General features: G+C 40.9%; 1 pseudogene; it reads left to right on the top strand.

The window, feature by feature from the left end:
• Positions 1-6004: 6004 nt before the first annotated feature.
• Positions 6005-17937, top strand: part of LOC114275450 (PR5-like receptor kinase pseudogene) — a 37491-nt pseudogene continuing 25558 nt past the window's right edge.

Consider the following 17937-nt stretch of genomic DNA (forward strand, 5'->3'; position numbering starts at 1 on the left):
AGGCCATCGGCCAAAGTAAACTGGTAATCGACCAAAAGTAGGGCTCTCGGCCAAATATACTTAGCCGATCAGCACTGAACATGGTCGATCGACCATCTCTTCTTGCAGAATTCTGTGTTGCTGCAGCAGAGGACAAACAGAGCATGGCAATGCATTTTCAAGGAAATGTTTGCACAACCACCCTACTTATCATGTTTAAGACTCAAAGGAGTATGGTTCTCGACCCTCGGGCCATTAATCACGCATTTCAATGCATGATGGCCAAAGGTGCCGAATGTGCAATTCAATATCAAATGAAATGCACACAACACATAATGGACTCCAACCTCTATCATGATTGATCAAGAGGCAATGGATGCATGCATGCGATCAAAACTAGTGCAACACAAGCATGCCAAATGCAATGTAACCTGGACAAGTATGCAAAATGCAACACGGGCATTCAAGCATGCAATGTGAACATGTGACAACATGTAGGGACAAGATATGTAAACATGCAAAGCTACTCAACAAAAGCATGCGAAATGCAATGCCACTTAAACGCGCACCAACATGTTATGGACTAGATATGAAACAAGGCATAATTGAACTAACATGTCACAACATGCAATTAACCAAATATGCAACAAGCATGCGACAACATGCAAGGCAAGCATGCAACAACATGCGGGGATGGACTTAAACCAAAATGGACAGCTCTCAAATAGGTCCAAATCAGTGGCCAATATGCTAAGGGATAAGGGACAAACTCACATACAAACATGCATGGCAATTGGCCTAACACTCAAGCATCAAAGGGGAACTTTTGGGAACACTTAAAAGGAATGAAAAGCATGTAAATGTAGTAACATTACATGCTCTGAAATGAGGCTAGGAGTGATGCCAAATCAACTAAACCAAACTAGTGTAGCATGCAAGGAGGCCTAAAGCTTAAGGCTAGTGAAGGGACTTGAACCAAAGCTACACAAAGCAAAGGGGACACGACAAGCATGACCCAAGACAGTCCTAAAGCATGGCAAAGTAAGCCTAAAACATGCAATGACCAAAGCCAAAACAAGCTGAGACAAAGGGGGAAAATCATGAGGCATGCAAGGCCACCAAAGAGGTGTTACACTACATCTAATACAACCAAACATGGTATGATTTAAGCAACCAAGAATAGAGTTATGGCATGTCAAAATGAGCCCAAAAACCCGCTTAGATGGCACCCCAAAGGCCTAAGCATGGTGGCATACGCAATGACACATTCATGAGGCACAAAACACAAACCCTTTAAAGCATTAAAGGAGCGATAAGTGCAAGTATTCAAGCATACTATATGGACTGAAATAACATTACAAGCGATGCCAAACCACTGAAATGATCCAAGTAGAGCATGCTAGAGGATCCAACACTCAAAGCCTACAAGCTAGATTACATGGTAGCTATACAAAGTAAGTCATGGATGACCAAGACAATCAAAATCAGACCTCAAGCATACCAAAACATGGATAAAATCTTCTTGAGGTCGAGCCAAAATCATGCTAGAAAGACATGTTACAACATGATGCATGTTAGGGCAAATCAAGGGATTACAAGACAAGTATATGGTGCATGCAAGAGACCACTAAACCAACTTTGGACAGAGGTAAATCATGGCAAAATAACACCAAATACCAGCTAAGACATGGCGAATATGAACTTAACAAAGGTGCTCACATATGAGGCAAATATGACAAGTATTGAAGACAACAAGGAGAGGGGATGTCCCTCTCCTTCTTAGGACCTAAAAACACCATCTCCACCACTGAAATCCCTCTGAATTTTAGTGGTGAGAAGGCCAATACAAGGTGGTCCCAGAGCTCACAAAAACGGCACAAAAATAAGGCCAAACAAGGCCTAAGAGGGGGTAAACAACCCCACACACCAAAATGATCTTAAACAACTATTTTAAGCACTTAAAAATAGAACTTTTATCAGTTATAAGTTAAGCTTAAAAATAGATGCAAGATAGGCTAAAAGCTTAAGCAAGAAAGGGGTATCTAAAGGTAAGAAGCTCACCCTTGTAGAACCTCTTCAAGAACAAAGCTCCAGCAGGTTTTCTAAGTTTAAACCAACCCAAGAACACTGAAATCAACCTCCTAGCACCTCAGCAATCAAGGATGGTGTTCTAGTGTGTGTTGGTGTACAATAGTAAGACAATATTACACCTTTGGACACAAAACAAGGCTAAACAAGGAAGAATAGATACAATACTATATCTATCCTCTCAAGAATAATTTTTCTGAACCCTTGAGGAGGGAGGAGGAGCTCCCTCTTTATAGAGGTTCAATTCTAAAGCTTCTAAGAGAAGCTAAGCAAAGGGGCCAATCCCTCCATACACGTGTATGGAGGGGGTGAATAATGGGTGCCAGTTGTGCCAACTGGCACAAAATATCTGCATAAAGCAGATGAATAGGGTTCGGCCAGCAAAAATGGCCGATCAACCAACACAATGGCCGACCGACCAAATATAGTGCCGATCGGCCAAGACTCGTGGCCGATGGCAAGAAAAAGGGGCCGATGGCTTCAAGCCTTGGCCGGCGGGGTGTAAGGATGGCCAACAAGCCACCCTCTTCCCTCAGAAGCAAAACCACAAGTGTTTGGTCCACAACCAAGCACAAAACAGACCAGTTGAGAGATCTTGAGGCAAGGCGCGTAGCCGAGACCTCCGAAAACTCAAAACGAACACGAGCATGGGTGATCATCAAGTGTTCAAACGATGACATCCAAGTCTTGAGGACGGTCAAAAATGGGGTGTCTACAAATACCACCGATTTCGCTCCACTTCTCTACAGCAGGGGAGATGACGATGACTCCCTTTGACTTCTCTATGCTCACCGGCATAGCAGTAGGGGGTCATCCGATTCCTTACGACACCGACATGCACGAGTGGGAGGCCGCTCAGATCTACCTGCTGGGGATTCGCCCACCCATCTCCTGATCAGGGATGGTGCAATATACATGGTTTGCTGATCATTTCAGAGGGATGACGCCGATGACCCACGAGGAGACCAAGTACTATGCCCGGGGTTTCCTCATGTTTCTGTTTGGTACTACTATGTTCGCTGACTGGGTGAACACCGTAGGGCTCTACCTTATTAGTGCTCTGGTGGACCTGTCTCGCGTCCAATTCTACGACTGGGGCGGCGTAGGCTTGGCCACATTATACGGATACATGAGCTCCACCTCTCGTTGGAGCGGGCATCTGTTAGGAGGCTACTGGAGGACCGGGGAGGTACACCCTACCCTTGTGCTTTACATTTCTACTTTGCATTTCCCATATACTACATACACTGTACACTGCACTGCACACAATCTGCTTTTTGCCTTACATTATCTGTACACTACACACACTGTACGGTGCACTACTTTACATTATCTGTACTCATCTGATATATACTCACTGTTATCCTTCCACTTCTGTAGCTATGGGTATACGCCTATTTTTCGAGGCTTGCCCCAGAGCCAGAGGTAGAGATACCACCCATGGTGCCGTACTCACACAGGTATGATGGGAGATGCCAACGGAGGCCCCGAGAGTCATTCTCATTTTTTCATCGATTCTTCGACACTGTGACCGCAGCAGAGCTAACTCAAATCTTACAGTCATTCAGCTCTACTTCATATTGCATATACAATGGCAGCTAACAGTCTGTATATTCACTATTTGCAGATCACCTGGCAGCCGTGGGCAGTGATGCCTGCCGGGGTTAGAGATCAGTTTGCCGGCACTCAGGAGGCTTCCCAATTTCGGATCTTGCTCGAGGGCCAGGTTTGTCGAGCATGGTTCTTAGGGGAGTGATTCCTACGACAGAGCCTCGGCTTGCCTGAGCTAGTAGTTCCGATGCCGCCTCCCACATACATGAGGGTCACAGAGAGGTACACCATGCAGGAGATGACCAACTTCACTAGAGGTTTAGACGTCAACTTTTTCAGGCTTGAGGGTGATTACACTGCCTTCATCCAAACATACCTCATGCTGCCTCTGATTGGGGCCCGTGGAGGTGAGAGAGCCAGAGCTCCAGCGGCAAGGAAGAGAGCGGGAGGATTCAGGGTATCCCCGGTTCATGATAGGAGAGGTCCTTAGGGGAGGCAGAAAGCGGGGTGGCCAGAGCTGCCTACCACACTGACTTGCTGAGGATCTAGAGGGGAGACTTATCAGATTCCCATTGAGCCTGCACCAGCTAGTCACGAGCTTGTCAGAGTTGAGGCCGGACCCCGGTATGTACCATACTTTACATTTTGCACATTCAATTCATTTCACTTATGCTTTGTAGACCACTTATCATCTCGACACATTTGCAGGCTTCCATAGAGTACACCGGACATGCTCTCGAGCTGGCGGCTTCTCTGATAGGGATGGTTCAGACGTGCTTGAACCTACTCAGTCTCTACAGGATTCCGTTTAGTTTTCTTCAGTCTGCACTTCATGCCATGAAATTTTCTGCTGATACATTAGCATTTCAACTGCAATTTGCTCTATAGTGATCTGAATACATTACATTAACAACACTGCATTGATACACTGCTCCCACACACTGCATTCAACACTATACTTATCTTTGCATACCAATAATTGATGCATTTGGCAAACTGTTCTTTTTAGGTCCCTTTTCAGATGCCAGTTCCACCAGACGCCCCAGTGGGAGCCACAGCTGGGCCTTCAGTGCCTCTCCCGACAGCAGGAAAAGAGAGATGAGGGACTCTAACGCACAGCCGAGGTGGAGCTAGATGTACTCATGATGAGAGCAGTCCACCAGAGCCTATCCCGGATGATGATGAGATAGATGAGGACGAAGAGCTAGTGAGCCCGTAGTCAGAGTCATCTGAGGGTGGAGGCGATGGTACTGGCTCGAATTCTGAGGACGGTGGCGATGCTGAAGATGGCTCCGAGGAGGGGAGCGGAGATGCTGAAGAGGGCTCTGGCTCAGATTCAGATAGTGGCGCTGATGGCGATAGCTCCGAGTCCATGCCCAGGAAGAGAACGAAGAGGGCCTCTCGATCTTGAGATAGGTGGCACTGATTTAGATGCTTTTTGCTTTATTTCTTTTTACTAGTAGTGTTAGCACATTGTATAGCCTTAGGCAGTTTTATTTTCTTTAAAACCTTGTACTCTTTGTAAAAAGGAAACCATGATTGGAATGAAAATAGCTTTTTGATTAAAAGGTGTTGTATTTTATATTCTGAGCATCGCATCGCACCATTTTACACAAAAACAGGATTTGATGAAAATTGAATAATGTATTGGCAACTGCTTAATCAGGTAGTGAACCAACCAATACATAACAAACAGAGTAAAACACATCAATGAACAAATAGTAACTCGATAATCAAAACAAATATAACTCGATAACCAAATCAACAACTCGATGAGCAAACAACAACTCGATAAGCAATTCGACAAAATTCTTAAAGAGAGACGGAATAAATGCACCAAAAGTGGAACAAAACACAGGTTCTTAGCATTTTCAACACATGGATGGACCAAAGGGCAAAATAGGAGGCCACCGGCCATAAAAAGATGCTGCTGGCCATCAAAAGTGGTTGTCGGCCACTAGTGCTGGCCGGTCGGCCACCAATGAAGGGAACCTCTAGATTGCTGCCACCTGTCTTCCACTCAGTGCCTTATCTTCTACAAAAGTTAGGACTTGGTAGCTTCTTCATTCCAGCTCTGTTTTTGCTTCAAATGGAGCCATTCCTTGCCGAAAAACTCTCGACTTGGATTGCAACTTTAGATGGCTCAGAAAAGTTGAATTTCTGAGGTTTCGGGATAAATGCACTATTTTCACTGAGTCGTATTATGCTGTGTTTTCCATTCCTCCATGCCGCGGCTAGATGTTGGAATCTGGTTACACATGTTTTCAGCTTTGGTAGACAAGAGCTATGCCCCACAATCGAAGAGTTCCAAGCTTTGATAGAATCCTGACGTGACGAGAAAATCTTGTCCCAGTCCCGTTTTAGCCACATCTAAGCTTTAGGATAGATGTGTGGGCTTACTTTACATGATGCTCGATCCCTAGTTCACAATGGAGAGTCAGATATTCCCAGCTTGATTCATTGGCTCTTTGATGCCGGCGACCACGGCGATCATCTTCGGCAAGGTTTTCGGCAACATGCCCTCTGCTTGTACATGTTGACTCATTTTCTGCTTTCCCCTGGCTTCGGAAGGTCTAACATTCGCTTGATTGAAGTTTCCCAAGGCTTGAAAGAGGGCAAAAACTGCATTGGCTTGACACTAGCCGAGACTTTAAGGGGTTTGGATGTTTTCCATTGCCAAGAGACGACCAGGTTCGCAGGAAGTCCACTACTCTTGCAGGTAATGTTTCCCACCCTTCTCACATGTGTTTCTCACATCACTCGGCCCTCAGGCTCTATTTTTCTCTCAAAACCCTTTCTCACTTTTCTCTCCACGTACACATTTCTATTATTTAATTTCTCTTATTTTTCATCCCTTCCCAGGCATGGCTTATGGATAGGTTGAAAGTAGTGGACTCTTGCCCTGCATATTCAGCCCGCGGCTATTTCTTTCACCAACGGCTAGTTGATTTCCCAAACGAGGGGTGGTGGTGCCACTGGATGTGTAACAGGTCTGCTGTTAACATCGCTTGGCTTTGCCGCTGGTTTGATCTGCTTGAGATGAGCTACAGCATGTCTCGCCAACTTGGCATTCAGTTGATTGGATTAACACACTGTGTCCTCTATTTTCCATTTCGATTTCGGTGTCAGTTTGGACAAGACCAGACTTGCCCGGAAGAAGGGGTAGGGTACCCAGTTTCCTTTCCAATCCGAGGCACACAGCTAGCTCGATATTCTACTGCATGGAGGACAAGAGAACTTCTGGCCCCTGCTCCCAATTTCAGTTGTGCCCTTTCTAGCGAATGCATAGCTTGGCTTGAAGATGAGGCACAAACTGGGCCTACTTTAGCATCTGAAGCTTTCACAAGCTCTGGGAGGGGACGCAGGAACACCTGACTCAACTATGCCCCAAGTTTATTGCTTTAATCTGTACTTTCAAGTTTTTCCTTTTGAATGTAATAAAAAGAAACTTCAATTTGTATCAAGAGTCGGAGAACTTTGTATTGAAATCAATGAAATTGATGGTTATGGGTACTGAAAAATTTTCTTTTGGTCCAAAAACGGTCTAAGTTGTAAAAAGATTAATTTGAACAAAATCAACTTTTATTAAAACTTTTCAAAACCATTTTCGATGAGGATCACAATTGGACACACCCGGAATCTATCCTTAAGATGCACAATCCCAAATCCAATAACTGGAAAGTTACCCCTTGTCTGAATAGCACTGCACTGCACTGTAACCAGCTCTGATAACAAAGATCACAACCAAACTCTTGGATGCAGAAAAGACAAAGATGGCCAGAACAATCACATGGACATAGTTGATTTGGAAGTGTTTATGGATGGACCTCAGAATGAAGTTGCCTACATATCCCGAAGATGGGAATCAAGCCTTACGTAGTTCAGTTCAGGTTCACTCGGGTATTAACGCTCCCCTTTTCCGCTCTAAGTTTTACCAAGGCTGCCCTTTCTGGGTTTTCAACCTTGCGAGCTCAGTTTTTCGTATTTCCAATTTTTTGTGCTCTAACTTTTACCTAGGTCGCCCTTTCAGGTTTTCGGCCTAGCGAGCCACTCAGGGGTAGTATTTCTTCAACTTGTCCATATTGATTGGTTGGGAGAATTCAAGGCCATCTAGGTCCATAAGAACGACAGCTCCACCCGACCAAATAGACTTGATGATGTAAGGACCAGTCCTATTAGGTCTGAACTTGCCCCTAGGGTCATGGATGGGAGCTCGGTTGTCTTTGAGCACCAAATCCCTTTCTTTCAGATTCCTGGACTTAACTTTCTTGTTGAAAGCCCTAGCGATCCTACGTTGATAACCTTGGACGTGGTACAGTGCTTTCAGCCTCCTTTCGTCGAACAACATAAGTTCCTCGAACCTACTCTGCTGCCAATCTACTTCTGCTATTTGGCAGTCAGCCATAACTCGCAGCGACGGAACCTCAACTTCAATCGGCAGAACAACCTCTATCCCATAAACTAGAGAATACGGAGTTGCCCCAGTAGAAGTCCGAATTGATGTTCTGTAGCCCCAAAGAGCAAATGGCAACTTATCTGGCCAATCCCTGTAGGTTTCCACCATCTTCTGTAGAATGTGCTTGATGTTCTTATTGGTGGCCTTAACAGCTCCGTTGGTTTGCAGCCGATATATGGATGACTTATGAAAAGCCACGTTGTATTTCTCTAACAAGTCAATCACTTCCTTCTTGAAGTGGGAACCATTATCCGAAATGATCTCATTTGGGACCCCATAACGACAGATGATATTATTCTTGATGAACTTGGCTACGTGTGATACTTTTAGCATTGCGTAGGATTGGGCCTTGACCCACTTTGTAAAGTAGTCTATCACCACCAGGATGTACTCATGCCCGTTTGACCCCTTCGGAGTAACAGCCCCAATAACATCAATTTCCCAGACTGAAAACGACCATGGTGAAGTCATGTTGTACAGCTTTGACGGCGGGATATTCATGCAATTTGCATAGATCTGACATTTGTGGCATCGCCGGACAAAACCAATAAAATCCTTCTCCATGGTTGACTAGTAGTAGCCCTGTTTGAGAATCTTCCGAGCTAGCATCACCCCGCTCATGTGCGATCCGCACTCTCTTCCGTGGATAGCCTCCATTAGGCGCTTTGACTCTTCAGCATTGACACACAGTTTATGCATTCCCAAATGGCCCCGTTTGTACAATTTACCCCCGTAGATGATAAACTGAGCAGCTATTTGTCGTATTGCCCTCTTATCTTTGACATTTACTCCTTGTGGATAAGCCTCCTTTTCCAAGAAGTTCTAGATGTCATGATACCAAGGGTTCTGATCTTGTACCTCATCTATCGCGAAATCAACTCGTAGGCCGGCACATACCTCTGTTCAATAATGATTGGACACATCTAGACTCCCAAAGAGATGTCTATCATGGAAGATAGTTGATAAAGAAGCAACGAACTTGTTGCTCTCTCTTAACAGATGCGTGAAGGTCAGTTTCTCAAACCTGGGAATTAGAACGTCCAGGGTTTAGTGATAAATTTCATCCTCTCTTCTTTAACCTTCCAGTCTCCTTTCGCTTGAGATACAACCAAGTTCGAGTCCCCAATGACGTCCAACCGTGTTGCTCCTAGTTCCAGAGCGGCTTTTAAGCTAGCGATACATGCCTCGTACTCTACTTCGTTGTTTGATACTTTGAACCAGAGTTTGAAAGATAAAGGTATGTGGGAATTGTTGGGCGCTATCAGCAACACCCCTATCCCATACCTATACTGGTTAGATGCTCCGTCAAAATACATAGTCCAAATCTCTTATTCGACCTACAGAATGGCCTCATCCTAGAACAGATACTCTATTGCTTCGTCTCTCTCCACTAGGTGATCGGCTAAGAACTCCACTACCGTTCTCCCTTTCACAGACTTGCGAGTCATGTACTTCAAATCAAATTTAGAGAGAAGAAGCAACCAACGGGCTAGCCTACCCATAAGTGCTGGTTTCTTGAAGAGATATTTGATGGGATCCAATCTTGAAACCAGAATTACGGAGTGAGCTAACAGGTAGTGCCTCAACTTCCTGGTAGCCTATACCAAGGCTAAGCAAGCCTTCTCCAGCGGAGTGTAACGGGTCTCATATTCCAGCATCTTCTTGCTCAGGTAATAGATGGCCTTCTCCACTTTATCCTTAGATTCCTGCGCAAGCATGCAGCCCATAGTCGTGTCGGTTACTGACAGATACAAAATCAATGGCTTACTTGGTTCCGGCGGTGACAACATAGGCGGGTTCTGTAGACACTGTTTGATCTACTCGAAAGCAACTTGGCATCGGTCATCCCACTGAAATTTCTTTCTGTTCTTCAGGAGACCAAATAGTGGTTCACAAGTCAAGGTTAATTTTGCAATAAACCGTCTCATGAATTTCTTTCCTTTCCAGAAATTTTGTGTCTGGGCAAAATACTAAGAGCACACAAAGCTTGCTCAAGTGCAAGAAATCTTGCTCAAGCGAAGAAGCAAATCTTACAAGGCTCGCTCGAGCGCAAGAAGCCTCGCTCGAGCGAAGAAGCTAAAATCTGGGCAACAACAATCCAGACCAACTAACAACCAATCTGTTCCAAACACGCCCAATATATTCCAAAGCTCAAATTCAAAGAGTTAAAGAAAGAAAACAAGACATGGATACTATATTCAACCACGGAACCCGAGTCCGGAATATAATAAAGGTCGGGTTAAAATCGGAATCGCTATATTATAGATAAGGGCATTTCATAAGATAAAAAAATTTAAAATAAAAAAAGATAATATGTGATAGAAGGAGAAAAAAAAATATGAGCAAATCAAAATAAAGATTTAGATATATGTGTTTTTGATAGATATATAGATTAACAAATCATATCTTTATCTAAATTTTATTATTTTAATTTTTTGTAAATCAATTATTTAATCTTTATCTTTATCTATAGGCCACAAAATTAATCATTATAAATTATTTATCATTTTTATATGTTTATTTATCTATAAGTCAAGAAATTAATTTTTTAAAATAATTTTTTTAATTTTTATCTAAATCTATAGGTCATGAAATAAATTTTCATAAATAATTTATGAATTTTTATATGTATATCTATCATGCACTTAAAATCAATTATTTAATCTTTATCTTTATTTGTAGGCCATGAAATTAATTTTTATAAGTTATTTATCAACTTTTATATGTTTATTTATAGGAAGAAATTTTAAATTATCTACAAGTTATGAAATTAATTGTTTAATTTTTATCTTCATCTGTAGACTATAAAATTAATTTTCAGTTTTTATCTGTTAATCTTTATCTATAGGTCATGAAATAAATTTTCATAAATTATTTATGAATTTTTATATGTTTATCTATAATGAAATTTATTAAAGTACAAAATGAAGGGGGAAAAAAGGAGTAATTTCGTTTTTTTTTAAAATCAATTATTTACTCTTTATCTTTATTTGTAGGCCATGAAATTAATTTTTATAAGTTATTTATCAACTTTTATGTGTTTATTTATTGGAAGAAATTTTAAATTATCCATAAGTTATGAAATTAATTTTTTAAAATTAATTGTTTAATTTTTATCTTTATCTGTAGACTACAAAATTAATTTTCAGTTTTTATATGTTTATCTATATGGTGGAATTTTGAAATTCAAATCTTTATCCATAAGCAATCAAATTAATTTTAATTTTAATTAATCAAATAAATAGAAAAATGAAAAAAAAAATAGAAAACATGAAAGGCAATCAAAGAAGGTATCCATGTAGGAAAGAGAGTTTTAAATTATGAGAATTGAGGAATAAATATTTGGAGCTTTTGACAAAAACAAATACATTTGGTTATATATATAGTATAGATAGATACTAACATAATTACCCGTGCTACTCACAAGTATAAATAAATATTCAAAAATTAATTTTTAAAATTAAATAATAATCTAAAAAATTTATCTACAATATTTAGCAAAAATAATTTAGAATTCATTAAATTTAATTCGTTTTTATGACAATTACATATAAGAATTTTTTTTTAAAAAATTCTTATGTCATTAATTGTGTGCTCTAAGTTCTTAACAACAAATATATGTCATAATTTAAGTGGTAAAAATTAAAAAATAAATCATAGAAATTATATTTATGACAAAATATAAATACATTTCTTCTAATGAATTTCATAAATTTACTTTATCATATGATAGTAGTAAATTACATTTGTCAATATAGTAATTTTTTCATGTTTTGTGAAGTCTAAAAATTATAATTTGTCTTATATTATAAGATTTAGGTAAAAATGAATTAGGATTTACTTATGATATTAAATTTGGAGGCTAAATATTAGATTTACACCAACTTGTCTTTCACCTAATCATTAAAAATTGTTTTGTTTTATTCCCAATTAACATGAATCATTTGACCTATCTATTTATTAAATCAATAAATAAATATTTGTAAATATTTTTTTATAATAAAAATAAGAAATATGGACTTATTTTATGCATAGTTATTAAAAAGTTTGAACTATAGTTTTAAAAGAAAAAACTATATATTTATGTTCAAAACAATCAAATGAATAGTTATATATATTTATCTATAAAAAAAATTACTATTTAAGATAAAGCCACCCTAAATTGTAGGTCATATACTAGTCCTAATAAATTTAAATTTTATATTTAAATTATATCATTATTTATCAATTCGTGACTGATATGAGCTAATTTGGGGGTTCTAATATTAGATTAAATGCTAAAAAATAACTAAAAAAATTTAGTTCAAGTCAATTTTTTTTGCTACTAAATCTTAATTTAAGTCTAGTCCTTAGAGAATCGTTTAGTTCATGTCCAATCCATGAGTTAGTAGACCTGTCTATTTATCTAATTTTTAATTAATAAATATATTTAAAAAAAAGTTTATAACAAAAATATGAAATATGTACATATTTGTTTGGTATATTTATTAACAATTTCAAAATTAATTAAGAAATTATGTACTTATTCTTAAAAGGATAAATTACATTGGTAATCCCTATATTTTAACTCTTGTGTTATTTTTGTCCTTACAATTTTAATTCACCCAATTTTGACCCTAAATTTATGATTTTGTCTCAATTTGATCCTATAGCGATCCAGGTTTTACCCCGACCTTGTTGTGTACCGAACTAGGGTTCCGTGGTTGAATATTGTTGTCTCTATCTTGTTTCCTTCCTTTTACTTTTTGTATTTGAGTTTTGGAATGTGTTGGGTGAGTTTGGAACAGATTGATTGTGAGTTGATTCAAATAATTGTTGCCCAGGTTTTGGCTTCTTCGCTCGAGCGAGGGTTTTTGCGCTCGAGCGAGCCTTGGATATTTGCTTCTTCGCTCGAGCGAGGGTTTTTATGCTCGAGCGAGGATTAAGGGTCTTTAGGTTTCTTTCTTAGACGTAGCTTTCGCTCGAGCGAGCCTTCTGGTGCTCGAGCGAGTCCCCCTGTTATTTGTTCCTTCGCTCAAGCGAGAACTCTTGCGCTTAAACGTGCGTCTATGTTTGTAGCAGACCTGAAGCTTTGCATTGTGCACTGCAGTGACGCTTCTTGCGCTCAAGCGAGGTCTCTTGTTGTGTCTGGTCGCTCGAGCGACAAGTCTTTCGCTCGAGCGAGCCTCGCATATATCAGTTCGTAGCAGAGATGAAATACACCATTTTTAACTTTCTTCCTTCTTCAAAATCCTAGACCAGCAACTCCTCTCTCTAAAATACTCCTTCTCTCTACAAATACTCCATGTTCTAGGGACATTCTATCTCACTCTCTTTTGTTAAAAAGCTTGAGCATTGCGTGGGCTTCCTTTTGATCCAAAAAAGGTGGGATTTGGAGCATCTTTGGGTTTCTCTCTTCTTCTCCTTTGAGCTTCTACAATTGAGGTAGGGATAATCTACTCTTTAATATGAGTTTTGACCTAGATATTTGTCATTTTGTATAAATGGTGGGATTTGGGAAGTTTGGGTGAAATTAGGGTTTTAGTTTGAATTTGTGAAAGAGGGGTTTTCTATTTGGGCTCTATATGTGTATGTAAGGTCTTAAAAATGGGGTTATTGATGTATAATTGTTGAAATGGTGAAATTTAGACCTTCGGGCCAATGTCTTGGAATTGGGGAAAAATTGAGTTTAAACAACTAGTTGTGTAATTAACGAAATTGGCTTGGAAATTATGGAACTGAAGGAACATGTGATTAAATGGTGTAGTTGGATTAATAGTTGGATTAATAAGTCACTCACCTATGGAAAAGTTGATAAATATCTGTTTTGGGCTATCGGTGGAAGATAGCTATGATTGTTGTAGAAAATGCATGATGATTAGGCAAATTAAAACTAATCAATTGGATTATGTCATTGAATATGACGATTGGAATAAACCATTGAATATGTGATTTATTTGGTCATTGTGTATGACAAGGTGCTTAAATACATTGTATATGTATCTTTGTTTGGGAGGAGATAGAGGATGTACTCCATTGTGTGGGAGGAGATAGGGGATGGACTCCATTGATAATTAAGTTGGCCGGAGTGTCCAGGGTGAAAGTCCTGAAATCTTTTATATATGTATGGGTGCCGGTTCCCTTAGATGTGGTTCCGTAAAATGGCAAGCTATTGAAGTGTTGAAGTGATGAATGTGTTGAATTGTAAACCATTGAGTTGTAGTCTCAAATTGGTTGTTTTGATAATAATGAACTTGATAATTTGATTTACCCGGCATAGGAAAAAAATAAATGAAATGACATATTGGCTATCTATATTAACTGATCTTGAAAAGAATATATATATCGGTTAAGAATGTTGCACCTTTATCTGATGCTCATGTCTTAGTTGATTCTCATATATTGTTTAGCATATCTCTACTGGGCTTTGGCTCATTCTACTTGGGACACCATTTTCAGATTTAGACGACATGCCGCCTCCAAGGACGTAGCTTAGGAGGTCTAGGGGTCGAAGGCTTCTTTTTACATATTTTGTTTGTGTTTAATGTAAATTCAAGCAAAGGGCTTTACATGTAATAGTGTTAGAACTCTTTTTTTGTTGTAACCAAGTGTTGACTTGGAAAGCTGTAAGTTCGTAGGGAATTTGTTTTGTTGCTTATCTGTAATATTTTTGTAAAGAAGACTCTAATGAATGAAAATATAAAATCTCTTTTATATTGAAGGATCTTATGAATAATTTACTTATATTGTATTTTGATGGTGTTATAACTTGGTATCAGAGCGTACCGGGTTTGAATACTTTGGGTACGTGGGAAGTGGTTAGTACCAGAATGGGTTTGTCTCGCTTGTTAGAGACTTATGTATGATGTTATGTACTTATGTGATAACATGTTTATGTGACTATATGGGTATGGAATTTAGTTTCTAGGATGTTGATCGGGTTTATGGGTTTCTAGAAGTCCTGTTGGAAAGGCACTTGATCACTGCTATTTGTAACTGGAACTCTAGTAACGCCACGGGACGGTCAGTATCTGGAGACGAAATTCGTCTGTGTTTATGTGATTATGTGCTTACGTGGAGTGAATTACGGTTATCCATTGTATTAGGATGCAAGTGAGATAGCTTCGGTACATTTGTGAATGTACTAATCTCTTTGTTACCTTTATTAGGATATCAGGACGAGGTCATGGTGGGAGGCATGGTAGGCCTAGGATGCAGGAGATGCCTATACCGGGTGCAATTCCGGCGCAGAAGGAAAGAGTGGGTCAGGCCAATGTGGTTGAATCGGTTTGTCAGCAGGCCATGGGTGCCTTAGCACGTGAAATGGCCGGAGCATTGAGAGAATCTATGGACATTCTCAGAGCTGAGAATCAAGTCCAGACCCAAGTAGCTGAGGCAGGGCCGTCTTTTCTGAAAAGAGAGTTCTTCCGGTCGAATCTGGATAAATTTTTGGGTGATCCTAAGGAGTCACTGAAGGCCGATGAGTGGCTTGAGCAGATGACAAAGACGTTTGAGATGCTTGGCATCAAAGACGGGGGCTTATGGATGACCTTGGCGTCCTTCCAGCTGAAGAGAGACGCAGGTCAGTGGTGGAAGTATGCGCGGGGGTGCATTGGAGAGACTTGGGAGGCTTTTGTTGAAGCTTTCTAGGACAAGTTCTTGCCTGCTACAGTGAGGGAGAAGTTGAGGGATTAGTTTTCTCAGCTCAAACAGTTGAACACACCAGTGGCTGAGTTTGAGGCCACCTTTACTAGCTTGTCTAGGTTTGCATCGGAATTAGTGGCAACTGAGGAACGCCGTTGTCTGGAGTTCGAGAAGAAATTGAGGACTGGACTCATGTTCAGAGTTGCTGGGTCCATGATTAGGGACTATGGGCGCCTTGTGGAGGCTGCTACCCATCTTAAGACTGTTATGCATGCAGAGGAGGAGAGGATAAAGGGCTCCAAGAGGAGTCAGGATGGCCAGGGGGATGGTAAGAGGCAAAGGGGTCCTAACCCTCAGCAGTCCTAGAGAGTGCATTCGAGGTCCACCTTTCCAATGCCGAGTTTCGGTTTTGGGAGAGGCGGTCAGGGAGACATCACTTGTTACAAATGTGGTCAGTTGGGCCACAAGTCTCCAGGTTGCCCACAGAGGGGAAGAGGGCAGCGAGTAGCTTCATCTTCAGCTCGTTCTCAGGGCTAGAGTCAGGGCAGAGGCCAGCCGCTTACATGTTATCAGCGTGGGAAGGTGGGGCACCTGAAGAGGTTTTGCCCACAGTTGGGTGGTACACTTGGTGCGTCTGGTTCGAGGCAGACACAGAGTCACCAGCCAGCGCAGTCAGTGCAGGCCTCGAGGGCCAATCAAGGAGCGTCTTCGGCTCAGTCAGTACAGCAATCTTATGCTCTGAGAGGTAAGCAGGTAGATCAGAGACCTACAGGGCGTGTGTATGCTGTTACAACGCCGGATCTTGTATCGGCTTCATCAGTAGTGAGAGGTACCTTTTTGTTTGCAACTCGGTTGCTAATGTATTGATTGATACGGGTGCATCCCATTCTTTTATATCTTCTGCATTTGCATCTATTTTGGGCTTGGAGTTGGCACAGTTAGCATCTCTTATTTGTGTTGTGTCACCTATTAGGGGTGAGTTGATTTTAAAGCAGGGGTGTCGGGGCTATGATATAGAGGCCGCCGATCATCGGCTTTCATTTTGTTTTGTGTTGATGGATATGTCTGGGTTTGATGTAATCTTGGGTATGGACTGGTTATTGTCATACCGGGCTGTTATAGATTGCTACTGTCAGAGGGTTACTGTATGTACCTTGAACGGCGATTGTTTTCATTTCTTGGGAGATCGGGTTGGTAGAGTTTTACCACCGGTGTATGATCCGCGTGGGCGGAGTGAGCTTAGTTGTCTTCTCGCTAGTTTTATGAGTAGTAAGTGTGATGAGACCTAGGTTGAGTTGCCAAAAGTGGTTTGTGAGTACTCAGATGTCTTTCCCGAGGATCTTGTTAGTTTACCACCTCATCAAGAGATCGAGTTCTCTATTGACTTAGTGCTTGGCACGGCACCGATGTCCATGGCACCGTATCATTTTGCCCTACCTGAGTTGAGTGAACTAAAGGTTCAGCTCCAGGAATTATTAGATAAGGATTTTATTCGCCTTAGTACTTCGCCTTGGAGAGTGTCATGACCCAAACCCGGCCCTATGGGTTTAGCACCGTAATCGGCCAGTAATCCGAGATTACCGAAGGCCTGCTTAACAGTAGTACAGTAAAACAGAGTACAGGACCTGGCGGAAGCCAAAACAGTAAAGAAACAATGCCCAATGAGCTGTGACAGTCTGCATGCAAAAAGACTTTCCAAACATATTTACATTCAGTGGAAAGGTATACACGGTATATACAATCATCAAACTAGGGACTCAATCCCTATGGAACAGTACAGTAACATTCAGTCTATACAGAACAGTAAGACAGTACAGAAGGGGGAATTCTAAAACACCCCTAAGCCTTAGCACGATAGGCTCGGAACCTCGCAGTGAGGCACATAGGCTGGCTTGACAAAACTGGAGTAACCCTGACGCCTCTAGCCACGGTCTGGTGCCTGTACACCTACATATATATATAAGCAGTGAGCTAAAGCCCAGTGAATAACATAATGCGTATAGAGGTTAAGAATGAATGTCCTTACAGTATGAAAACAGTTCATTTAAATAGTATTTTAGTTGTTCAGTCAGTACAGTCATATGTGGTACACCCATTAGCATAACAGTACAGTAAACAGTAGGTCTTAAAAGACCGAGCAGTAATGATGGCCATCAGTCAGTAAACAGTAGTGGTTCCAACAAGGGAACCGACAGAGATTTCTGTCTCAGTAACAGTAAACAGTAGGTGCTAAGGATGCC

The sequence above is a fragment of the Camellia sinensis genome, chromosome 10 (assembly GCF_055761805.1).
Source record: "Camellia sinensis isolate YWXY chromosome 10, ASM5576180v1, whole genome shotgun sequence".
Taxonomy (NCBI): domain Eukaryota; kingdom Viridiplantae; phylum Streptophyta; class Magnoliopsida; order Ericales; family Theaceae; genus Camellia; species Camellia sinensis.